A 27,288-nucleotide genomic window follows, 5' to 3' on the forward strand; every position below is an offset into this window, starting at 1 on the left:
ACTCTCTCTCTCTCTCATCATCGCACAAACTCCATCTGCGGCAGAATGCAGATGTTGCGAGCAGAGATAATGGGAAACTAGAATCTCTCCAGCGGTGTGCGACTGTGGTCATCCAGAAGAGACCGCACGACGTGTAACGACGCAATGCCCGGTCCACAAACACGAAGGCCACGTCGCAGCGATGCAACACGGCTGCTTCTGACGCGGTTGTCTGGGCTTGACCACCTGAATGTGAAATTGTAGTTGTTGTTGTTGTTGTTCTGCGCCCACATCAGAAGAAGAGGAGGAGGAAGAAGAGGAAGAACAACAACAAGAAGAAGAACAACAACAACAACAAAGATTATCACCACACACGGCGTCAAGAATTACGAGGCCCGCTCAAAAAGGTTTCCCACACGAACGTGTTCATCATGATTTAAGGGTTCGGCTCCGACCGTGGGGCGTCACGTGCCGACGGGGCTTGTTCTGCTGCACTGACACAGCCACCGACGCCGCCGGCGACCACGTGGCTTTTTGGAATCCGCCCTGGAAGTCTTCGGAGCCAAGGACCTCTCAAGTTGCCGCATTGCATTGTGCTGTACCGCTGACCAACGCTACCGTCATCGAACGGTGTTCCCTCTTCGATCCGGATGTATTCATCGCGTTGCTCTGCGCAGGAAGTTGTAACGACGTGGCGAGAACTTAGTTCAGCGACTCCCCCCCCACCCACCACCACGTATCACTGCAACAACAAATTTGGCATTGCCTCTTAGCTCTGTGCCCTGCATGTCATCGCAAGCGGTGCCACGCTCACACCTACGGCAGGCCACGCTTTTTAGTGCCATGGGCCCCGCGGAATTTGGACAACTGTAAAGCATTAAAAGAGCTTCATAGCGCATCGGATTGCTCAAGTGTAAATACATACTTTGATGATTCTGAATCACGTGAAACCTGCCCGATCGACGTGCATGCAATAAAAACAGCAACACAAAATTGGTGATGCGGGTTGACGGAGCTTCGCGTTTCCACAGCGCTGTCAAAGCCACTGTCCGGAGGAGCCCATGGGAGATTTTTTTTTTCAATCCGATGCACCGAGCGGGCAAGCTGCGTGGATCGCTGTGTCCCATTCACATTTTGGCAGCGGCAGCGGCAGCAGCAGCAGAAGCGCAGCTGCAGTTCCCCAGATCAATCAAACTTTTCCATGCTGGGGACTCACGCTATTGAACTGCGACCTTTATTTGTTTCGGAGGAAGCGCTCCTCCTCCTCCTCTGCCTTCACCCTCAAGAGCCAGCTGCTGCTGCTGCTGCTGGTGGTGGTGGTAGTGGCTCGGCAAAAAAAAAAACCTGCGCCGAGAGCCAGAAGCGTTCCACAGTCGTCACAAGGCACAGAAGCGACACGCGAGACACCGCCGCTCACCGAACAACCAGGCGTGAGAAACGGAGCTGCGATGCTTGTGTACGCGACAAATACTATTTACTCAGCTATTCTTTTTCGATTAAAAGCTTTCGTAACTGCAGTGTTTCATCTTCTTGGTTCTTTCGGTAAAGTCACGTAGAATGCAAATAATAAAAATAATACAAATAAAACATAATAAAATAATTCTCACGACGTTTCGGCCACAACGCAAGCAGCCGTCCTCAGGTGAAGACCAGGTCTGTCGGGGAGACAGTCTTCACTTGAGGACGGCTGCTTGCGTTGTGGCCGAAACGTCGTGAGAATTATTTTATTATGTTTAATTTTTATTATTTTATTATTTCTACTTTACCGAAAGAACCAAGAAGATCAACTATTCTTCTTTTGACCGGGTAAGGCTCCCTAGCTCTTGATCAGATGCGACCTGGCTATCACGAATGACTGCTCAACGAAGTGGCTTATCAGGAGGACATTTACAGCAGCGGCCAAAAACTCTAAACGCGTGGTGATGTTGATTCTAAATGTAGAGGGTAAACCCGGAAGACTCGGAGAGAAATCCCGTGGAGAGAGAGATAGACACCACAAACTCCACATATACTGGCGTCAGAGTCGCGATCGAACCCATGACCTCCTGCATACCAGGCGAGGTAGACAACATCTCCTAGCCACCGTGGCGCCAATGCCAAATAAATGAATGTGCGGAGCGGTGGTGCAGTGGTTATCGAGCTGCGCTCCAATCCCGGCGACACGAGTTGAATTCCCACTCACGGCCAACACCAGTGGCGATTATCTGAACCGGTCCTGGGCCTCCCCTAGTTCGGCTCAGCCTGAAATTATTACCTCGTTGCGGTGTGCAGACATCGCCACTGGGGAGACAAAGGCGGCCGGGCGTGGTTCTGGCCGCCCACCCGTTTTCTGAGCCGTTCCGGCCTTCATAGATGCTACTCGCGATCAGCACTTGCCCCAACAGACTGCTCGAGGCTATATGGGCGATCGTTATTGTGCGTAAAGAAATGCATGGGGTGAAAGGTGCCTCTCGTATAGAGATTTTGCTCACGTTAAAAGTCATTGAATTACGTTGTGAGAGTGGAACGCGTGGAGATGCGGGCGAGATTCGCCACAACAACAACAAGGTGCCCTCGTCACGTTACATCGCTAATGCACAATGTATCGCCCACCATCGTCAATCCAAGCGGGCGCCCTATTCAAAATCTGAATCTTTATTTTAGACTGAAGGAGGAACACGATGAGCTATGAAGCTCTTACTTTACAGATCGCTAGAGAGGGGCGGGTCAGCCAGTTGCAGCAGCAAACGATTCAAAACAACCATAGGAGTGAAAAATCGATCAAATGGGTAAGCAAGTCACTAAATATCAATATTTCACAAATGATCTAATCGTATAAGTCCGATTGTTGACGATTGGGCAGCAAAACACCACGAGAAAACAGTCCCAGAGCACACCAAGATGGCACCACACAGCAGTAGTGCCTCCGTAAATTGGCGCCTTAACATTGAGCTATCGATACACAGGTATTCATCGAAGTAACAATTCACATTTGCAAATATGACTGCTGTATCCGGCGCGAAACTTCTGCTGCAGACGAGTATTGCTTTGCGGGCCATGGTTGAAATTTGACCATTCTTCACCACGCTGGTTGGTGCTGGTTGGTGATACGGAATGATGGATTTTTCTTCGGTCTTCTATTGCTCACGCCGGCCCTTGACACCTGTAGCCAGCACGTGGTCGCCACGCATCACCCGCAGGTCGAGAGGTGGCATCTGGCTGAGTGACCCTGTGGTTGAACTGTGGCGCAGAGAGGTGCGAAGGTAATCAAGTTCAAATTTTGCTCAGGGGTCAAATCATACATTCGTCCCCGCAGGGTAGGTAAATTGAGCACCACTTTGTGGGAAGTCAACAATGGTTGTTCTTAACATTAAACACGTTATTTGGCGAGGCTGTGTTTTTTGTGCTTTGAATGAGGGCCATTGCCCAAAGCATCGCCTAATATACGTATTTCTTTTAAGGCCGCAGTGTTATTGGCACATGTTTTCTGTTGGTAATCTATGAATTGACTCATCTTGGGCATAGGAATGTCAAAAATGAGAGCTGCAAACAGGAGATAGATTCCTTCCCCATGCCTGTGAAACTGAAAACGACTTGAACATTTTTTACCGTCTAGCAACGTTCCCGTGTGTTCGGGTTGCATGGCGTGTTGTGCGTCACGATGTCCGACGTTTCGGCCCACGTGCCGTGGGACCTTATTCATGAGCACAACTCCAATCACGTGGAGCGAACCGTCCCACCAGAAGGCTTTGCAGATGCCGCACAACCGTGGCACAAGTACAACCGTGACACAAGTACAACCGTGGTAGGAGCATCTGTCGACTTTGGCGACTTTAATTAGCGAAAGGCTTTTTTGGGGGGTTGTTGTTGATGTTGTTTTCGTTGTGTTCTTTAAACAAACGTCTCGCATTTAGCGCCGACGTTTTACAAACCCCCGGAAACCGTTTTCATCTCGCGAGCGCCACGAAATGCCCCCTCCGCCCACCCCCCCAAAATCGAGCGGTGCAAATGCCACCCACACGAACGAGACGGGGGGAGTCGAGTGGCGAAACGGCAGAATTCAAACTCGAGGGGAGGGGGGTGGGGGGAGCCTCCTGCCCCTCCTCCCGCGCCTGGGGGGGGGGGGTGCCCCCCGCAATGGAAGTCTGCCCACGAATTCCTCTTCCCTTAAGCTCCGCGCTAGGGCAATCTGCTCAAAGTGCCACGTGCTCAAGAGAGGTCCTGTACAGGAAAAGTCTCGGCTATCTATGCGAGGAAAGTTCTAAAGTGGACTATACGCGGATAACAGTGTAAGCAGTTATCCTGCATCCCCCACCTCATCCCCCCTTAACGAGGTGTAAGGGAGCCCCCGGTGTCAGCAGAGTGACGTCCTCCTGAAGTTTCATACAACACTGAGACCCTCTTCTGTACTGCGGCTGCTCTTAAAGCATTAAACAAACCCGGGCGCTCTTGGCGAGAGTGAGGTCGCCACGCCACAAGCCACTGCGTCGCGGCGAACTCAAATAACCGACTAACTTTATATATATATAAAGCGCATTAAGGTATTATTTCCTAAAATAGTGGACAAAGCCTCTATTGAAACGCTGCGTGATGGAGCCGCCCGCGCCGCCCCTCCCCCCTATCCCTGCTCCTGCTGCAAAGGTCCGCGATGGAGAAACTTACGGCCGCAGAATCGTGGGGTTTTGAACGGTCAACGTTGGCAAGAGGGCTTCAAGTCGTGGCAGCGCCGGAGAGAGCCCCCTATTTACCCTGACAATCCCCCACGATACAAGGCAGACTACCCCCTTGGAAGAGGTGGGAGGGGTACCCACACTTTACCTCGCCACGCACGGACCTCTGCCGATCAGCTTAACTGTGGTGAGTCCATTTGTAGCGCTGCTGGGTGGGCAGAGGCAGAACCGGAATGTTTATTTATCCTGGAAGAATCCGGTGAGCTATGAAGCTCTTTTTCACATATGTCCAGTAGGATGACGGGTGGGGGGGGGGATGGGCCGCGCCAGGAGACCATATCAATCCGGCCACCTCTGATTTATGGGCAGGTGAAATACGTATAATTAGTGTAACAATCAATGTGCGCTGTGTGGACAGACAATAGCGAAACAAACATGTTTTTTACTAAACTAACTATTTTCATTTTACCAGGTAAGGCCCACTGAGCTATATCTCCTGCTTTCAGAAGCGACCTGACTATTACCAAGTGATAGCTCAACAAAGTGGCTCGTCACGTGGTAATGCATCGCAGCCACATACTGTATACGCGTGTTTCTGAATGTGGAGAAAAAAACCGGATGACCCGGAGACACATCCACGCGACCACGAGGAGAGAGACACAAAAACTCCAAATATACAGCAGCAGGCGTCAGGGTTGGGATCGAACCCACGGGCTCCTGTGTACCAGGCGAGGTAGTTAACATCTCACCACCGCAGTGTGTATGGTGTTCTCTCTCTGCATATATCAAAATATGGTCCGGTATACTCTCTCGATATATATTGTATATATAGAGATATATTGTATATAGAGTATACCAGACCATATTTCTCTCGATATGTATTGTATATATAGAGATAAACCATACACACCACTTCCTCCAAGTCCACAATGCTAACCACCCCATCGTGTCAGCATCCCAAATTTGTTGCGTGCGAGATTATGCAAAAACAAAATCTGAATCAGCTCTTGCATTGTGGTTGAGCATGAACAAACCCGTTCTCCACTCTTGTTGACTCTATTTATAGGAATAAACAGACGGTGGGAGTTTGCGTGGGTGCTGCTCCTTATTTGCATACGAGTCTACTGCCGGCAAGTGAGGAGACATTCCCCTGGCTGGTATCTGCAGGTCTCATCCGGATGCCGGCTACGCGAGTCGGATCGCCGACTGTCGTTCCGCCGAGATGACGCGCCAGCCTTTGAACTCGCGAGATTTCCCATCCATTCCAGATTTTAAGCTTTCGTGACTGCAAGGATTCATATTCGTAGGTTTTTTCGGTAAAGTCACGTAGGTAAAAAATTAATAGAAGTTAAATTAAAATAAAATTTAAAAAAAATCACGACGTTTCGGTGGCAACACAAGCCCCCGTCTTCAGGTGCTGTGACGGTTCCACCTGAAGACGGGGGCTTGTGTTGCCACCGAAACGTCGTGATTTGTTTTATTTTATTGATTTATTTTACTTTAATTATTAGAAAAAAAAATTACCTACGTGACTTTACCGAAAAAACCTAAGAATATTTCCCATCCACTTTGGCCCCGAGCCGCGTTCAATATCTCCGACGCTCATCTTGACCAACAACAAGCGGCCAATACATCAAACTATTAAACAACAACAAAATTTGCATCATATTTTACCAAACAGGTAAGGGCACCCCACCCCCTGAGCTATTAGGCTCTCTTTCAGAAGCGACCTGGCCACAAATGATAGCTCAACGAAGTGGCTTATCATCACGCAGAAATGTCTACCAGCCAAATACTACCCCCACCACCACCACCCGCCCCTAGGTCGGCTCAGCCTAAAATGAATATCTGTTGTCACGTGTTAAACATCAACCACTGGGGAGACAAAGGCAGTCGGGCGTGGTGCTGGCGACCCAACTTTCTCGTGTTCCGTTCCGGCCTTCATAGGTCGCTGCTCCTGGCTAACAGCACTTGCCCCAACAGTCTGTTGAGGCTATACGGGGGGGGGGGGTCTTTGTCTTTGTCGCGCTACGGCCCCCCCGTCAAACGCATGCAGCTGACCCGCCGGTCGCGGCCAAAGATGGCAGGATGCTGATCATTTTCCGCAGCAGGAAAGATTTTTCTCGTCTTCTTGTCCACACACACTTTGTGCCGCACCCATTTTTTTCCCACCGTCGCTGCCAAGCGCAGTGGGAGGGGGGGGGAGGTTGGTGGTGGTGGTGGACAGAGCGGTCTCCCTGTGCAGCATGGGTGGCGGCGGGGGGGCTTCCTGCAAAAGGACGGACACGCGGCTGTGAATGAGAGTCGACGAAGGCTCACGCGAGTGACGGAATCGCGGCATTGGCGTTGTTCCGGGGCACAACAACAACAACAACTAAAAACCACCCAGATTTCGCGTAGCCCCTCGTCCAGGGCTCGGCAAAGGAAAATAACAAGAAGAGCCATTTGTCTCGAATTCGACATTAACGACAACAACAACAACAGCAAATCACTCAATATTTCAAGAGCTGCTAATGCACTGCGTGGTGAATACGAGACGGTGAGCCCTTATTAAACCACGTGTCACTACGCGAGCTCTTACAAGAGCCGCATGCAGAACAAGGCTGTCGGAAACACAGCGTCCGAATGACAGCCCTGTTCTTCACCTGATGACGGCTGCTTGCGTTGTGGCCGAAACGTCGTGAGAATTGTATTTTATTGTTTGATTTTTATTATTTATTACGTGACTTTACCGAAAGAACCAAGAAGATGAATCCCTGCAGTCACGAAAGCTTCAAATCAAGATTGCCCTACAATTAAACAAATATAGGCCGGCTCTTTCAGGTAATGTGACTTGTTTAGAGCAAAGAAAGCAGAATGACTTGTATATGCATGCATGTTGAACCTCTTTCGCACCGTACGTATCCTACCGTTATAATCGACGATGCTGGGCAGGAGGACAACACAAACTAAACACAAAAACGCAATCCCAAAAAAATAGTTTTCAATGTAGGTGGTTTAAAAGTGCATCGCTCCAGTGGCTTCCTAAAATCGGAAGGAAGAGCGTTCCAGACGGCCGCAGAAGCGCATCTGAGAGCGCGCGATGCAGTGAGCGTCCGTGTCAATGGGCAGCCAAAGTCCGCTGCTGCTAGCAAGGAGGACAACCGGAGTTCGCGTGATGATGGTTTATGCTCCTTGACTTGCTGTTGGAAACGACGTTGCATTTAAAATTTGACGTCACTCAATCAAGTCTTTATTTCTAAAGCACTACTTCGTGCAAAGGATACCAGTCACAGTGCTGTACAGATAAAAAAAAAGCATTGTTAAACGACTTAATCACAACAAGAATTAAAGCAATTTCCATACAAAACAAAATTGCATTATTCTAAATTACGTGTGAGCACTCTTCCGTCACGAGATATTGGAAAGAACCAAACCCCTTGAAGAAGATTCCCAGACTGATGGATACCTCGATTTAAATTAATAATTTACGTGACTGACTTCCGTTGTGTGTGGGCGGGCGGGCGGGCGGCGGGGGGGTCAGTGTAACTCTCGCATCGAGCCATGAACCAAGTGACGTGAGTTCAATTTCCGGCCACGGCAACCGTCAGTGGCGATCGATATGTGAGCTAGTCCTGAAGCCGCCCTGCCCAACCTTCAGCACTGCCCACTGACTCGCGTGGTGAAATATGGTCAAACGACCTTCATGATTGACACGGCACACGGAGAGAGGAATTTAACGTCGACATTATTTATTTCATTCTGTGTTCATATTAGATTTCGGTTTTTTAGGGGGGGGGGGTTTTGCGCAGAGTAGCGGCGGTCAGGCCAACGTGCGTGACAATTGAAACGGTACCTGGGCCATCCACTCGGTTGGCTCAACCTTGAACGAATGCCCGGTGCGGTGTGTAAACATCGCCACTCGGGAGGCAAAGGCGGCCGGGCGTGATGCCGGTCACCCACCACCTCGTGTGCCTTTGCCGGCTTTCATCAGTGCTACTCGCTAACAGCGCTTGGCTATGCCGGGAGATTTTTGTCTTTGTAACTCCACCGCTGAATGAAGGGTGTCCGAAACTTGGTCGGTCGTGCTGGTCAGTGCAAGTTGGTGCGAGACAGGTTCCCATTTCGTTGGGCATCACAACCTCAGCTTGATTGTTTGTATAGCGGCACGCAGACCATAGGCGATTCCGCTCTAGCACAGAAACACGCACTTGCTATATTCTGCGTGGATGTTTTGCGAGAAAGGCAATGTTGTCATTGGACGTGACCCTTTTCTACAGGTGTTTGGTCACCACAACCAACAAGAGTCGCGGATTTGATCGATCAAAGAGGTGCGTTACACCGACGAACAACGTTTGGGTGCCAGGTTGACAAGATGTGAACTCTCTCGCCTGATGTGCATGAGGTCGTGGGTTCGATCCCGACCCTGACGCCTGTATATTGGGAGTTTTGCGTGTTCTCCCCGTGGTCGCGTGGATTTTTCTCCGGATCCTCGTGGTTTTTCCCCTCCACGTTTATAAACACGCGTCTCGAGTGTTCGGCTGCTGGAAATGTCCACTCGATAAGCCGCTTTGTTGAGCTGCAATCATTTGTCATAGCCAGTTCGCTTCTAAAAAAGAGCTATGTAGCTCAGTGGGCCTTGATTGGTCAAATAAACCATAGTTTCGTGAATTATTATAATTTATATAAATGTCCTTTTAATTAAGATAGCTTATCTCGTCAAACTGTTTTGAATGCTCAATGATTTATCGGGTACCCAATGGCTTCCAGGTAACTTTTCAAAAATGCCGATTAAAAAAATACACGTGTCATCAAAATATGATTTTAAATGTCATTCTCATCTGGCCCCATTGTGTACACAAGTGCAGTCTCCAGCGATAATCGTTCACTCCGTCTCTCGACTGGCCTCTCTATTCACGTGCCATGAAGAAGGGCCATTGCCTGAAACGTCGCCTACTATATACGTTTCTTTAAAAACCACGGTGTTATTGGCGAATGTAGTGTGGTATTTTTATTGAATTATTATACCAACATACCCCAAATGCTATCAAACACGACACTTTTTACGTGTTCTTATCCGTCCAATGAAAGTCACGATGATGATGATTCAGATGATAATGAATTCAGTTGTCCGAAAGTTACATGGTGCATGTGTTCATGAAAACAGAAATATGTATAAAAATATACATTCCCAAACTTCTATTTTGAAATATAATTATATTTGTGGGTAGCATAACCACCTCCTGTCGATGATGATAGACCACACACAGGGTTCTCAATCTCATGTAATTATTCTTATGGGAGGTCCGGGATAGTTTCTGATATGGACTTGACGAACAGTAGTCATTGGACCTGCTGGGATAATGACATTTTGGAGCAGTGCTCATACCCCTCCCACTCACACCGAGGTAATGCTAGGTTGGTAAATGCATGTACATGTAATGTGACTTTATCATTATTAAGATATATATGTCGTATATATATGTACACAAAGACAAAGATCCTCCTGTTCAGCCTTATTGAGGCACGTGCGTTGAGTGAGCACTTATTATGGCAAGCATGGCACAAACGTGGGTGGTGCAGCAAGCACTACACCAGGCCATCTTTGTCTTCCCGGCACTTTGGTGTTGTGCATACCGCGCCAGCTACTCGTTTGAGGCTGACTCGACCTAGGGGATGCCCAGAACCGGTTCAAACTTCACGTCGGTCACTCAGGCTGTTACTGGATTCGTGGTGCAGTGTGCTAACCACTCCGCCACCGCTCTCCGCATATGCACACGTAAACACAACACGCACAGACAAAGACACATGCAGAGGTATAAAGACAAGGATCCCCCTATAGCCTTCACATACTTTTGGGGCAAGTGCTGTTTAGTGGGCACCTATGAACGCCGGCACGGCACACGAGGGAGTGAGTGGTCAGAACCACTCCAAGCCGCTTTTGTCTCCCCAGTGGCGATGTTTATACACCGCACCAGATACTTATCTGAGGCTGAGTCGACCGAGTGGAGGCCCAGGACCGGTTCAGATAATAGTCACCGACGTTGGCCATGAGCGGGAATCGAACTCGGGCCGCCGGGTTCGTAGCGCAGCGCAGCGCTAACCACTACACCACCGCTCCCCATATACACATGCGAACAAACAGCGCACACAGCCACACACACACACAACAACAACCGCCATTCGCCACTAAGTGGCGGTGACGTCACCACGACGCTTGTGCCAGGCTATGTGCACCTTGAGGCCACGTGAAGTGTCGAACGCCCGCTGGCAGGAGGTCACGGGGCAGACCCAGCAGGTGCCACGGGTCGACTGACTGAGATGAGACGGGTGCGATGGGCTGGTAACCCATCCACATTCAATAAATTACCACTAAACCACGTCTAAAACACACAGGGCACACACAGCCACACACTTAAGCGCAACTCGCAGCACACGTACCCTGGGCCAATCCCATTTCCCCTTCGAGCACGGTGGCCCACACATTACGAGGCGAAATCCAACTTAATCCCCGCAGTACGCCTACCCCAACAAATCAGTGCATTCCTTCGACTCAGCCGGCCAGACCCGGCAGGACCAGAGGGGCTAAAGAAATGCAAATGACAGGTGTAATTTTAGTGATTTGGTCATTACGGGGATCAGCGTTACGCTTAAGGAGGGCTTTCTGGGGGCCTCTGTGAGTAACCCAACACGCCCCACTCCATTGTCCGGCCCCGAGCTGCCGGCGAGAGCAAGCGAGCGGTCCCCCATCTCAATGTCATTCTGATGCCGCGTCCCCAACCACCCCGCCCCGCCGCACCCGAGCGATGAGTTGCGCAACAAAGTGGCATCGCAGACAGGGGCTCGTTCTGCAGCGTCGACTGTCAGGCGCGGTCGATCGGATCGGCGATTTTTTAAAATGTATTTTCCCCGCGACGAATGTCGCTCCAATCGGTCGCTTGCAGAGCCCGAGAGCTTCCGTCTATAATTGTTCGACGGATCGCTGCGGTGCGGACAAAGCGGGCGCAAGGTGGGGGGGGATGATTGAGTGTTGTTTTGCGTGATTTCGGGAGACATTTGTTTCGCGAAAGTGATCGTTAAAGCGTCGACCGGGATCTGCTTCCACCGCCCCGTCATTGAGCGCCTGACCGCTCAATGCCTGCCGCACGGACGACAAAATCACCCAGAATGCATCCCGTCTCAGAATCAGAATATCTGTGTCAAACTGGAGGAATCCGATGAGCCACGAGGCTCTTTATCATAGATGTCCAGTACAGGTGATAGGATTTGATCTGATCAAGTCTCAGGATATTGAGTCTCGCAGGTACGCTTGGAAGAGCGACCGTCATGCATAGCAAGTTCGTATAGGCTGTTGCGAGGCTATATGTTCGCCAGCAAAATGGCAGTGCAGCAACATTCAACGGCTGTGCTGCACTCCGCTCCCATGTCGATACTTCGTGCCTTCCTCGAACTTCACTGACCAGCTCGCGTGAAGTGTGGTCAAACAACGCACACAACACGCATGCCATGGGGGGGGGGGGGGTGAGGCCTCCATCCAACAGTGGATTGTGCGTGTGCCTTCAAAGACCGGCATGGGACACCTCCGAGGGTGAGTTGTGGCCGGCGTGGCCCACATCTGGCTGGCTTTTGGACTAATCTTTGGCTGTTTCGCAGAGCATTTGCATGGCTGAGTCGGCCTCGGGCCCGGGCCAGCTTCGGGTGTTCGAATATTCGCAGGTGCTGAGCTTGGCCAGGAATCAATGGTGGCTTGTTTGTACGATTGGTGAGGTGCGTGGACAACCACAACACTGCTCTCCAAACTCAATACACACGCGTTCAAAAACAACAACAACAGCAACAACAACAGCCGCCATTCGATGTCATCTCACCGCTTGTACCAGGCTGGGGGCACTTTTATGCCACGCGAAGTGTCGAAGGCTCTCTGGCATTCGGTGACACGACAGCATCACCACTGTGCCAGAACTCCCAACCCACACATACTCGCACACGTACGGCAAGTCCTCGTTTAACGCGCGGTGTCCTTCAATTGGTGAACACTTTTTTATCCCGCACAACGCTGAACGCCCATCGTTATAACGCGGTTTACTGAGCAGTCGACTATGAACGACTTCCTTGAGCTGTGCGTCTGAGTGGAATGATGCAGTACGCGGAATGATGCCAACCGTACACAAGTAGGTTGCCCTGCTCGTCTCAATTATTTGTCACGCGACGGGGGTGACTGCAGGCTGATGTTATCGCGCGAATGTGATTCAAATTGCCATTGTTTTTATTTATTTATACGTCCTGTAATGTATATACTGTGTAGGGGAGCTGCTATGGTGTAACGGCACAGAGGTTATCGGTTCAGTCATAAATCCCCCACCCCTCCCTCCTCCGCCTCAACCCGCCAGCCTCTGTCAACCCAGCAGTATAGATGGATACAGCCACAGTCGATGGGTAGGTCACGCGTGGTGGGGTAAAGTGTGGGCACTCCTTGCCACCTCTTACAATAATGTCTTGGCAGCGTGGAAAAATACGCCAAAAATACCATCGGGGGAGGGGGGGGGGCGGATGTTAACTACATCGCCTGGTATACGGGAAGTCGTGGGTTCGTCACCGACCCTGACGCCTGCTGCATATTTGGAGTTTGCGTGTCTCACCCCCCGTGGTTGAGTGGACTTTTCTCAGGGTCCTCCGTTTGTTGTTTCCTCCACATTTCGAATGAGCATGCGTTCATAGTATTTGGATCTTTAAGGTAATTTCACGTAAAGTCACGTCACATGTCCAAGTGATGTGCCACTTGGCTGGGCCATCGATTGTGATGGCCAGGTTACTTCTGAAAAAACAAAGCTACAAAGCTCAGCGTGCCTTACCTGGTAAAAACATTTTTTTTAAATAGTTTCGTTTTCGTTTAATTTACACAATTTCTAATGGAACGCCCTTCCGCCAGCAGCGTACTCGAGCAAGCAGTTGCAGGGCTGCGCCTCCGCCTTCATACATGCGAGGCATCATCAGCCGCCCACCCCTCGCTGCAGCCAGAGGCACCCCCCCCCCCCCACCTGCAGCCGTTATTATGTTGTGTAATGAGCGGGGGCACGTGAAGAATGGGCCCCTTGAAAGAGCCGTTCTGTGTCTATCCCCGCCCTGGAAAACGAACACCGCTCGTTCGGAAGCCAGTTGGCTGACCTCAGCCAGGAATGAATCGGATATCGAGCTGACGATTCCGCTAAAACAATGGGGCAGCATTCGTGGCCCCCGCTCTCTCTCTCTCTGTGCTGAGAGTGACCGGGCCTTTGCTGTTGCATCAACGGAACTGTGGATCTCACAAGTTTCCATCTTTGCTCTCGGTGAGTGGAGAAATTCCCGGAGATTTTTTTTCCCCGACCCACCCCACCCCCATACCTCTCTCTCGCCCCCCCACCACCACCCCCACCACCACCCCAAAGTTCCCAAACTACAGATTTTCCTTGTTGTCAGTCTGCGCAGGAATTCATTTGATGTGTTTTTTGTTATTCTTTGAGTTGTATAAGAGTACGATTTTTTTTCGTGCGGTTTTCTTCATGCTACTCGGTACAGAGTCTGTTGTTTTTTTCCGCATAGGGCAAAGATAGTTCAACTTTAGAGCAGTCCTGTCTTTGAATTAAAACTCGCAATTCAAGCTCCACGGATATTTATACAGGACACACACACAATTATTTAATTAATGTTAACTCCGGCATTAAAAACATATTATTATTTATTCAGTAAGTGAATGTGTTATGTGTTAACATTGTTCATATCTTCGTTTTCCTCATCCTCAAATCCGTCGTTTGAAAACTCGACCAAGAACCCTGAATCAAATGAGACAAATAATAACAATAACTGTTAGTATTATGATGTATTCCATACTAAAGCATCCAATACGTATTGAGTCTACACTACAACATCAGTACACGGTATTTTGTAATCTATTCATAATTTGACGGCTGGAATTTGTTATACATAAAAAAGCACTCGTAAACTTTTGGTGTTGCAAAACATATTTGAATGAGGTTACATTACACAATAGCCATCGTTACAGTAAAAATATTCACCAACATTTCCTTCTTTATCAATGTTGGCTTCCACTTGTGACATTGGCATGACGTCTTGGAAGGAAGTAATTTCCATTTGCAGCTATCATCGCACCGCCTTGTACCAACAAAACACCCCGGAAGATGACCTCACAGAACTACATCTCAATTTAAATTGTATTTTTTAATTATTATTTTCATCGTAAAGTTCGTCTTGCCGAGCCAGGCGAGAGCCGCTTCATCAGCTGGAGCGTGTAGAAATGATCCGGAGGCTTCCATCGGGTACTCGGTGACGCAGTCAAAATCAGAATATGCATTTACACAGGAGGAATCCGATGAGCTATGAAGCTCTTTTTTTCATAGCCGTCCAGTTGATGAGACGGTCTGCCAGTGGCCACGTGAAAACGAGTGGGTTGCGTTCACGTTGGCCACAGGAGTGGAGGTTCGGTTGCGCACGAACCCTGGCAGGCCGAGCCGTCCCTAGGGTACACGGCCAATTGTAGCGACCGCCCTGGGCCCCGCGCTTGGGGGGGGGGAGGCGCGCTTCGATTTCGCGGTGTCAAATGGAATACTTCCGGTTTAGTATGAACGCGTCGGGGGACCCACGCAGTGTGAATTGCCCCGGGTCCCAGTGGCGATGTTTACACACCGCACGAGGCACTCATTTGAGGCTGAGCCGAACTAGGGGAGGCCCAGGACCGATTCAGATAATCGTCACTGGTGTTGGCCGTGAATGGGAATTTAACTCGTGTCGCCGGGTTTGGAGCGCAGCGCGCTAACCACTGCACCACCGCTCCCCACATTTATGTATTTGAAATTGGCGCTAATCATGCGATATATTATCTACCTCGCCTGGTATATAGAGTTCGATCCCAACCCTGACGCCTGTATATTTGAAGTTTGCACGTTCTCCCCGTGGTAGCCTGCATATTTCTCGTGAGTCAGATCGCTTCTGAAAAAGATCTGTGTAGCTCAATGGGCCTTACCTGGTAAAATAAAAGGTTTCGATAAGTTTCGGTACGGATGGATGGAACTTGTAGAATTCCACTATACTCGTATCTTTGCGACACGAGTGTATTCGATGCGACTCGAGAAGACGCACAAGCAGAGAAGCACACGGGGAAATAAGATCCGATCAACCGAATGCTCACTTGCAGGAATCGCACCCTTTTGGTTCGAGATGAATAAATAAAAGAGAGAAATAGAAACGATTTGAAAGCTCGCACGAATGTGACAGCAGGCACGCAACAAGGGTGCACGAGCTTGGACGCAAATGGGAACGGGAACCATCTCGTTGAAAATCTCGCTACAAAACAGGAACTCGGGGTGATGCAGAGTTAGTGGTGGTGGCGGTGGTGGGGAAGGGGCATGGGGGAGGGGGGTTGATTTCTAAGGTGAGGCGACATCACATCACTTCGCAACGATGCCGCAACTTCCCCCTTTCGCAAGACGTCAACGAACTCACACAACGTGCAACACGCACATTCATAGTGGAGTGAGATATGAGAGAGAGAGAGTCCGAGGGATATTCATGGTTACACCACAGCGGAATTCTATTCCGTTCTTGCCAATTATGACAATCTTTTCCGGAGCTAGATGCCAATGTCGAGGTCTGCTAGCCACAGGAGGGCTTCAGGGTAGAGAGTTCGTGGAGTTTTGCTGCCCCCCCCCCCCTTCCTCCGTTGAAGAAGCACAAATTGCAGCGGGTTTACTAAAACTTCTATAGTTTGGGTTGCATGGCCACCATCACATGCCTGGGAAACTTGTGTCTTTATTCCTATATTGACGAAGGCGATGTGAATGATGCGAGTGCTATGACGTTCATAACAATTTGAATATTATTATAATAATCGTTATAATAACCGGTACTCCTGTTTCTTATCTAGGATGTTAGATATAATTCTAAATGGTACATTAGTAGAGTGGCGGATGGGGAGACATTGATGGGGATTTGAGTATTGGGGAGGGGAAGGGATTGGCAAGGGAGGGCTGATGATAGCAAAAGGGAGGGCTGAGTAAAGGAGAGTGAAGGAAGGTGGCGTGATGGTTCAGGAGTTAAGGACGAGGATATGCAAGGCATTGCTTCATCCAGCAATGAAGCCGTTCACAGGCTAAATTACCAGTCTCTTCTTCCAACTGCATTAATTGTCTTTAGACAAAAAAATAAACTAATGCAACGCTATAAATAAATGTGATGCAAATACGATAGCAGCAAAAAAAAAGCTCCAAAACCATCTCACTTCATCGTCAGGCTTAGCCCATCATCCGCACTCTTCCTGTGGCAGATAAAGTGGTTAACTAACAGACGGTGAGGATGCACCACGTGGGGAGATGTCGCGAGTGGTCATTTTCGGGTCAGGCCAGTTTCCCAGCGTATAGGTCAAGAGGTCATCGTGGACATCTGTGGACGTACCCCCACCTCACCACGCTAGACCGTGGACCTGTTCCGAAGTGAGCTACGGATCTCCAAGGTCCACTTATCATCTCATCTTGGTCACCACGAAAGCCCTGAGTCGCAAACTTCTGGGTTACCCACTCCAATTCCCGTCTCGGTAAACCTATCCACCTCCACCTTCCACCCATCGCGCCCTTCTCTTTCCCGCATCTGGCGTTCAAATTAGGCGGTCCACCTGAACAACATTAGACATGAGCTTTCACCGCATTGATTTTAAATAGGGTCAAATAATATAATCAAGACCAGAGGCTTTTGTGCACCGTTTATGATTCATTTTTCTGCAACGTTGCCATTTTTGCTCCTATTTATATTCGCTTCATTGTCACGCTTGTTCTGTTTGATGTTATTTCTTTTGTAATGTTGGTAACCCAGATTTACTTTCTGAAAAATTCGACTCATCCTTGTCACCTGACTTCTACGTTGGTTCAACAAAACCCCAACCCAAAACTTAAAACGTCGTTGCGAATTGCTTGCGGCTTAAAAAAAAAATGCCCCGTAAATTCCAGCTCTCAATCCCAGGCACAGGAGCAGCTCTTCTGTCACAACATCAAGACCACCAGAATTCACCGGGTAAGGCTGACTTCTTGTCCACTCGAGGTATGCGACTTGTTCCAACGAAGGCGTTTCACCCTGGCACGTGAGGAGGTGCGGCGGTGGGAAGAACAACAAACCGAACCGCTTTGTTGTGTTACAATTTGTTATCCCCCCCCAGCCCGCCGCACCTCCGATTAGCACGGTTGGATACTTCCAACAATGGCAAAAACACAGATCATCCGTATAGCCTTAACAGACTGTTGGGGCAAGTGGTGTTCGCGAGCACCTGTGAAGGCCCGCACAGCACACGAGGGGGAGGGTGGCCAGCAACACGCCCGACCGCCTTTGTCTCCCCAGTGGCGATGATTTTGCACACCGCACAAAGGTACTCATTTGAGGTTGAGTCGACCTAGGGGACTGGTTTAAATAATCGCTATCACTGGCGTTAGCCGTGAGTCCTGGAGTCGAACTCGGATCACCGGGTTCGTAGCGCAATGCATTAACAGCAACACTACCGCTCCCCCCAAAGAAATGCAACACACACATGCGCACGCGCGCACGTGCTTACGCGAAGTCAGAAGTCAGTCGCTGGCTCTCCGAACCGTAGACGAAGAAGCACAAAATCCCACAAAGCCATAAATTGGCAGGAGACGTGAGTGGCAGCCTGTCTCTTCCGTCAGGGCGATGCGCGCCTCATTTCCCAGGGTGCGGTGCTCGGAGACACGACGCGACAAATGTTCACGGGTAATTTTCACACGCTAATAATGACCCCCCCCCCCCCTCTCTCCCCTCCTCCTCCACCCCCTCCACCGGCCCTGGGGAGGGCGACGGGCATCAGCACCTGTGGCTTTGGCTGCGAGGATTAACGCGATGACGGCCCATCAAGACACTCGCCTCTACGGCCACCAGCCCCGTCACCCATCAAAACCCACACGATCACCCCCCCGCCCCTCCCAACATCCCCACACTCCACACCACCCCCACGCACACGCACACGACCGCCACCGCCCTGGGAGGCCACGACTAGGCCACGATTGATGGAGGAGAGGGCTCGCCGCCGAACGTCCACTCGTCGGGGGCCTGTGACAACGCGTACCGCGTGCGTCTGTTTCTGTTTTGATTCCCACGCACGCGCTCGCGCACGCACGCGCGTAGAACCTTCTCGCGTGAACTTGTTTTAAATGGGGGGAGGGGAGTGGAGGTGTCGTTCACAAACTCACACAAATTGTTTGTCACACAGCTCCGCAGCCAGTTTACTCGTTAGAGTTTGTGAAACGACCCCCCCCCCTCCCTCGCAAAAAACAAAGTTCACGCTCGAGGGTCGGCGTGCACGCGTGCATCGCGACCACTCGACAGTGAGCGAGAGGGGTCGTTCGCAAACTCCGAACAGGTATTAATTTGAGGCTGAGTCGATCTAGGTGGGCGCCGGGGGAGGGGTGGGGGAGGGGCGGCCAAGACCGGTTCAGATAATTATCTGAACACCAGTGACAATCCTACTTGTTATAATTATGATTGTCGCTGGTGTTGGCCGTCACGCGCACGCGCCCCAGTTTGTAGAACGCTTGCTGGAGCAGCAGCAATCTGGCTTTGATTCAAGTGGCTCTTCCGCTGACGTTAATCATGTTTGCACTTTTCAGTGCGGTTTCCTCCGCCCTGACACTAATTGTGATTTGTACTACAGCCGGTGATGATGAAATCTGCTCTCGAGAAGGAAAATTGGCTGAAACGTCAGCCTCCCCGTGGCGGCGTGGATTTTTCTCCGGATCATCCGGTTTTTCCTTCCACATTTAGAAACACGCGTTTAGAGTGTTTGGCTGCTTTACATTTGCACGTGATGAGCCACTTCGTTGAGCTATAATGTGTAGCCAGTTCGCTTCTGTAATAATAGCAATATAGTGGCCCTCGCCTGATCAAAAAATGTATATGCTTACGTTATAGGCAAAGCTTTATTTCAGCCAGGCCTGTTATGAATCAGCGATCCGGAAAATATTTTCGAATCCCAGCACACCACACCCATCATACCTTCCAATAGTGTGACTGTGCTTTCTCGTGAGCCGGTCGACTCCAGTTCACCAACGACCCGGAGATTATTCATTGAGAAGCGAATCCCTGGCGATGACGAATGTGGTGAGTTGTTTTATCATGCGCTTCGTGCAATTGACTCTTTGTAGCAGTGTGGAAATCTTTGACAAGTGCGTCGGCACTAATGCCACGTACAGCAGTGAAGTGGATCAGTACGTGACTTGCTTCCCCTGTCCAAAGGTTCAGGGGGGTAGCTGCACCTCCCCTCCTAGCTCTTATTTTCTCTTCCCCAATGATTGCGACCAATTCAAAGTGAATTTGCCTGATCTCATGAGCTCTCAGAAGCTAAGCAGGGCGGAGTCTGGGCACGCCCGGTGTATTGGAAGGCTTGGTTCTCCAAGGTGGCCATGCATGAGATGCCGGTATCGTGATGGGATTCTTGCATCCATCTGAGCGGAGCTTCGAGTGTTATATTCGACAACGTGCGTGGGCTTTCGCTGGCTGACGCCGATTTACTCCCACATCGAGTCCAGCGCTTCTTGGTTGACGTGTGTGAAGAAGAGCTTCATGGCTCATCGGATTCCTCCAGGGTGTAATGCGGGCGAAAGCGACCTTCCGGATGTGACGTCACGAGGAGGCGGAGCCAGGTGACGTGGGTGAAAGGTAGGGGGTCCTTAAGCGGGTAAACCGGAAGGAGAAGTCAGTCGGGGTGTGAATGGAAAGGTGTGGGGCCACGCGGGCGTACGAGCCGAGGGGGCACCGTCAGAAGCGGGAGCCAACCCTGGGAACAGTAGGGAGCTACTGGGAGGTGTAAAGCTGCAGATAGAGATAGGCAGTAAGGCTGTGTGTGAGGAGCAGCGGGGTAGCTGCCAGGAGTCGCAGGAGCGACGAGAAGGCGAGACAGCACGAGGCCGTCAGAGCTGCAGCAGGAACAGCCAAGGGAGCTGTGTGAGAGTACAGCAGCGGAGCTGCTGTGGGGCTGCAAGAGCGACAAGAACAGCAGCGGGGCTGCTGATGTGGACTGGAGTGACATCGGAACCAGCACAGAGAGAATAAGAGAGACAGCCGTGTGGGGACGCAGTACGGACCGAATAAAGGACACTGAGCCAGATATCGTGGTCAAGTCTTTTATTACAAGTATAAAAAAAATATTCTGATTCTGAATGGACAAATCTAATCTTGAGGCCCAGTGAGGCTTTTCCAAGTAAACAGAGAGCATCCGTTCATGCTGTTTCTATAATTGATGCCCATCGCAACACTATCTCCAGATGATTATTTCCAGGATTTAAAAGTTTGGGAGATATAATTTTTAAAAAGCGGAGGTGGAGCAGCGGTCCAGTGGTTAGCGCACTGTGCTCTGAGTCCAATAAACCAGATTCAATCACCCGGATACGGCCAGCATCGGTGGCGAGCCGTATCTGAACCCTCCTGGATTCCTGCCCCTTTAGCGAACCGTAGGGACCTGTGTGGCGAAGTAAGGTCAAACAACTCTCACGACCTACACAGAGTGGGGAGGCATGCGCGAGGCAGTGCATTGGCAATCAGCGGCTACGTCAATAATAACGCGGGGAGCTGAAAACAATTAAAGGCAAACGTGCAATCATTATAATTCATTAATTTCACATTTGCTAAAAAAAAACATTAGGAGGGGTGCAGGCGTGATGTATGGATGGGAGAGGGGGGGGTGAACATTTTGTATCACACTCAATATTGCTATTGTATGGGGGGCTCAAGTGGCAGAGCACTGATTAAGTCAAGTCAGGCCATAGGGAGACAACGTGGAGAATTTGATCCCAACGGCGATGCCCATCGAAGCCACGCGTTCACACATTAGTCAGGGGATGTGCCCTCCCTCCGTTTTTCCACTCTGGCCACACCTCCCCCGCGTCATCAATCGCAAGCCGTCAAACGAAGGAAGAGCTGAAACTGTTGCATCACACCGTGGGGTTTTTGGATCGCAAAAATCCTCTCGTTGGTACTACAGCACACGATGGTGGGGTGGGGGGGGGTGAGGAGGCAGTTGACAGGCACGTCCAGAAAACGAAACGAGACTTAAACTGTTTAGAACGTTGTCAATTGTTTGGGCCATCCCCTGGATTTTAAGATTTGCCACCAACCGTGATGAATCAGGGGTCAGAGCACTGGGCCAGTGTAAGAGATTATCGGTCTCCCACACCCACAACAACCCAACTATTCAACGCCGGTAGATGTGCCGCGTGGGAGGCGCGGTTATCACTGATAAACGGTGGCAACAATGACAGTGATGGTCACAGCGATTCCCACCAGCGGACATTTGCTCTCTCCACGACTTAGTGATAGTTGTGGCTTAGGCTCGTGGCGAGGCACTGAATCGGTTAAGGCAACGTTAGGATGGGTCGAAAAGATGATACGACGGAGTAAGCCTGAATTGGCAACAAACTGAGCAGCTCTTTCACAAATAGTTATATATATATATGGAAACATTGCTTTGTTACAAAAGTATAAGGGGAGTAACACATTCAGAATACAGGATTACCAAATTTTCGCTGGAACAAAGGATATTGCATTTTCGGGGGAAGATATACTGTATTCGGCAGAGATGTTTATGTCCTTTGACATCGACACCGCTGAGATTCTGAGTTTGAATCCACGTTTCGATGGCCTATGATGAATCAGAATTATCAAGAGCAGAGAGATGTAGGTCTCAGCCTCGTCACTGATGACTGCACTGATGACAAAAACACCCCATCATCTTAACTCTGGATCTTCCCTTAATATGGCCAAACACCGCATTTATAATCGAACATTTTGGTTTTTGCACGTGACAAAGGATATCTGCTGGTTATGTAACGTGTCCAATGAAGTGACCTATACATAATTTATGTCCATTAGCCAATGGACACGTCTATTTATGCAGGCATACGGCTTTAGGATACGGCCAGTTAAACAAATGTTTCTGGGTCACTTGGTGATATAGGAAAATAAAAGTCCACCAATACCATTGAGATGTTCAGCAGACTTGTGACTTTACCGATAAAACCAATGGACAATTGCAGTCACGAAAACTTCAAATCTAGAATGTTCAGTGCAGTAAACAGAAATATTGTAACAACGACAGAAAAATGCACATGTTGAAATGTGGAGAATGGTCAACCATCAAGAGTCCCACGGCCATCTCCAACTCGAGTTCACGGCCAGGAATGGAACTCTGCTTTTTTGTATCTTGGGGTGGGGAGCTCATACAGACAAGGATGTATAACTGTGAAAAATCCACAAACTCAACCACCGACCCGAACACAAAAATCCCCCGTATAGCCTTAACAGACTGTAGGGGCAAGTGCTTTGAGCGAACACCTATGAAGCCTGGAACGGCACACAAGGGGGTGGGTGGCCAACACCACGCCCGGCCGCCTTTGTCTCCCCAGTGGCGAGGTTCACTGCACACCGCACCAGGTACTCATTTGAGGCTGAGTCAACCTCAGCGAGGCGCAGGACCGCCGGTGCAGATAACCGTCTCTGGGTTTTGGCCGTGAGTGTGAATCGATCGCCCGGGTTCATAGCGCCACGCGCTAAACCACGACCCCACTGTCACCCACCCGCGGACACGCACACAGCCAACCCGCATCAATCCCCACACGCACACGGCCATGGGCCTCGCCGCACAATGCCAGCGTAGCCACCAACCCGCAAGCGCCGGCAGTTGACAGCGATTAAAAAACATGGCCCACGGGGAATCAATATCCACGCGGTGGCCCCTGGCCCCTAACGCTCGCGATATTGTACACAGGAGGGTCGCATGGGTGGGTGGGGGGGGCGTGTTAAGTCCCTCTGTGTGTGTGGTGGTGGTGGTGGTGGTTTTTGTTTTATTCGCAGCGCGTTGTCTCACAATGCCGCAGGCGGACCCCCCCCAGCAACGAACGGCACCGCTGGGACGGTGCTGGCCAAAGCGACGCTTCGTGACGCATACGGTCGCTACCGCCTCCCCCCCCCCTTCATCCCCTCGTGAAAGAAGTCGGCAAGGCTGCCGCGGGCGCGGTGGGAAAGCGAGACGAGGGTTCGCCGCGAGAGGCAAGCGGTGGATAGGCGGTGGGGATGGGGAGTTGGTGTCGGGCCCCCCCTTCCCCTACCCCACTTCTCTCACTCCCACCCCAGCTCAGTCACCCAGCCACCACCAGCAGCCTCCTCGTCTTGGCGGTGAGAGAGCCACAGCGTGCGGTTCCCATGATCATCCCCCACACCCCACCCCACACACACACTCGGATCTCCGTAACACCGTGTCCGCGTCTCCCCCCTCCTCTCTCGCGCTTTCAACTTGAAAATAAAAAATCATAAAGGCGATGGATGGGCTGTGAGCGCGTACCCTCGCTGGCGGGGCCGCGCAGACTCTGTACCCTGGGGCATCTCCCTCCCTCTGGGTGGAATTAGTGGCTGCTGGGATGTACGCTGATTAGCGTGGCTGTTTGCGTGCGAGCGAGCGAGCGTGGAAAACGTGTGAAGGTATTAATGGGATCGAGGCGCAAGCCTCACGCAGCTCAGTGGCATGTATTTGCATCGTGAATGGTGCTAAGGAACGTGAGAGCGTGCGTTTTTTTCTCACGAGCTTTGAATCAATTAATTACGCACCCCGATGCATGGAACATACATGTGGTTGTATAATACATTTTTTGAAAGGTTGTTTTGTTGCAAAACGTAGCTTACCGAGGTTAAAACGCAAATGAGATGGCATGATCAGGAACGGAACCTGTTTGCTGCTGCTGTTATTTAAGATGTACAGTATGTTTGTTTAAACGTTCTGTGGTTTTTTTTGCACTTAAATAATTGCCAGTCGAGTGCATTTATTTGACAAATGTATTCGTGCATTAAAACAAAACTTCTGATTTCAACCAGGATCGATCCACTTCTGGATAAAGACATCTCACCAAGCCGTTTCCATCTTTCTCAAGGTCATTTGTATTGAAACGTGTGTTCGCGTATGTTAATGAGTAGATGGGGACATTGTGTTTAGTTTGTTGTCCCCCCCCCCCCAACCTCCGATTAGCACGGCTGGCTACGTACGGTGCGAAAGAAGTTCAACATACACACGTGCGATGATAATATTTGATCCATCCCCTGCACACGAGTTGAGGTCATGGCTCCATCTCCCACGGCGCTCTCGTGCTTTGGCTGCCACTGCTTCGTTATTCTCAACCACTGGGCCCTCTTACCTGGTCTTAAATCATTATTTAAGGGACAGTGAAATTAAATAACACCTTTAATATCCGTCCAGCAGTCTTGTAGATTCAGTCGATCGTGTTTTAAAATAAATAAATGAATGTTGTGCCACTGGAGTAAAATTTGCACATGTTACGTAAATTCCTTCCCAGAATTCACGTCAGACCTCCCTTGCAATAAAAAAAGAGATTGTCCCAACATGCTCTCTGCTGGTATCAATGAACCCAAGTGAGTATATGCGCGAGTCACAGCGCTGATAGAAACGAAGGCTTTCATTCACGCGGGGAACTCGCTCGTCATGACAGGGAGAATGCACAGGTGGGAGGTGCGTGGGGGGGGAGTCAAAGGACGAACACAAGTTAGAGGCATGAGACTGAATGTGAGCGAAATTGGGCTTGGGTAGATCACGTTGCAAAACGGGGTTGGTGGCAGGTGGTCGAGACTAACGAAAGAGTGGCAGTCAAAGTAGGGAAATACGCCACAGTAGGGAGATGTTAACTACCTCGCCTGGTAAGCAGGAGGTCGTGGATTCGATCCCAACCTTGACGAGGCCTGTATATTTGGAGTTTGCGTGTCTCTCTCCCCGTGGTCGTGTGGATTTTTCTCCGGGTACTCCCGTTTTCCCCTCTACATTTAGAAACATGTGTTTCGAGTTTGTGGTTGCTATAAATTTCCACACGACGAAAAGTCACTTCGTTAAGCCATCAACTGTGGAAAGTTCGCTTATGTAAAAAAGAGCTATATAGCGCAGTGAACTTTACCTGGTAAAATAAAATTTTAAAAAAATAGTTTAATAAGGCCAAGAAAACATCCAATGCAGATTGGGATGTATGAGATCAACTCGTGTGCAGGAGCTGTATGCATATTGAACTTTTTATCGTACCACACGTTGCCAACCTTGCTAATCGGAGGAGCTTGATACATCTTTGCATCGGGGGGGCTGTAGGAGATGGTGGCACATTAGGGTGGCATTCATCCAGCAGTGGATAGAGATCGTGACTCACGAGGACGATGATAGTGACGATGATAATGACGATGGTCAATGCTTATTTAGCATCACGCAACCGTGATGGCAGCACAGTTAGTACCCGGGCAGTTGTCTGCTGCTGCTGCTGCTGGTGGTGGTGGTTGGTGATGGCCCTGTAATTGTGGATGAGTGTGCACGTCACACGACGGCTCGCCGTTAGCAAGGTGTGCGCAGCGTGGCAAGGGGCACACGCGGACAGACGTCGCCTCTCTCTTGTCGGCCGCTCGCCCATCGCACTTGTTCGCTTAGGATGTGTGCCAAGACACTTAGAAAATAAAGAACATAAATCAAATCATCGCAATGTTTTCTCTTCCAGGTAAAGTGTCGCTAGCGATGGTCTCGTGAGGCTGATAATGCACTTTGGTGAGGTGTGGATAGTGTGAGACGTTTGTGCCATCGAGATTGTGCTGTGTGGGCTATCACGGTTGCGCCATACCATGTCCGACGTTTCGCTCCATGGCGGTCGCAGCTTCTTCAAGTCAGTTCCCGAAGAATCCCCCTCGGAACTTGCGGCGAAACGTCAGACATTGTGTCAAGCAACCCGAAAACACAACGGAGAGGCACGCGCCTTCCCACTCACATTTGTAGCGCTCTCATCTCCCCATTGTTATAGACCACAACGTTGCTGTACTCCGTGCTTATTGTAGGCGGAGTTGACCTGGGGGAGGGCCAGACCACCTCCTGACGCTACCTGCCACGGATGTTGTGCACACAGATCAGGAATTAAACCTTGGATTGGCTGGATGGTAACACACTTTTCAAATGTATGAATGTCCTTAAATGATTGAGTTAATGAAACAGCCAACGATGTCGTCATAACCATTGTCATCATCATGAGTTGCAGCCATAATCTATCCACTGCTGAATAAAGGCTTCTGAAATCGAACAATGTCGAGCACCTGCACATGATCTGACTTGAAACTAAACTTTAGCAGGTCAGGCCCATATAATATAACTTTTTCAGAAGTTACCTGGCCACAAATGATAGCTCAACGAAGCGGCTTACCATCACGTGGAAATGTATAGCAGCCAAATACTCTGAACGCGTGACGTTGATTCTAAATGTGGAGGGAAACAACCGGAGGACCTGGAGAAAAATCCACGCAACCACGGGGAGAGAGAGAGAGACACGCACACTCCAAATACACAGCAGCAGGCGTCAGGGTCTGGATCGAAGCCACGACCTCCTGTACACCAGGCGAGGTAGTTAACATCTCGCCACGGTGGCTCCATCTCCCTATTTGACGCCCTCCCAAAGGGTTGTCCCTCCTTTCGCTGCGACTCCATCGTTCGTCTTGACCACCAGCCATCACCTCTTTCAAGGGAAGTGTTTGGCTCAATCCCACTTCGGTTATTTTAATCTTAGAAGTTACCAGGATGTGTTTGACTTGCAAATTGTTCTCAAAAATACTTCACGAAAAA

Source organism: Lampetra planeri, chromosome 34, assembly GCF_965212315.1.
Source record: "Lampetra planeri chromosome 34, kcLamPlan1.2.h2, whole genome shotgun sequence".
NCBI lineage: Eukaryota > Metazoa > Chordata > Hyperoartia > Petromyzontiformes > Petromyzontidae > Lampetra > Lampetra planeri.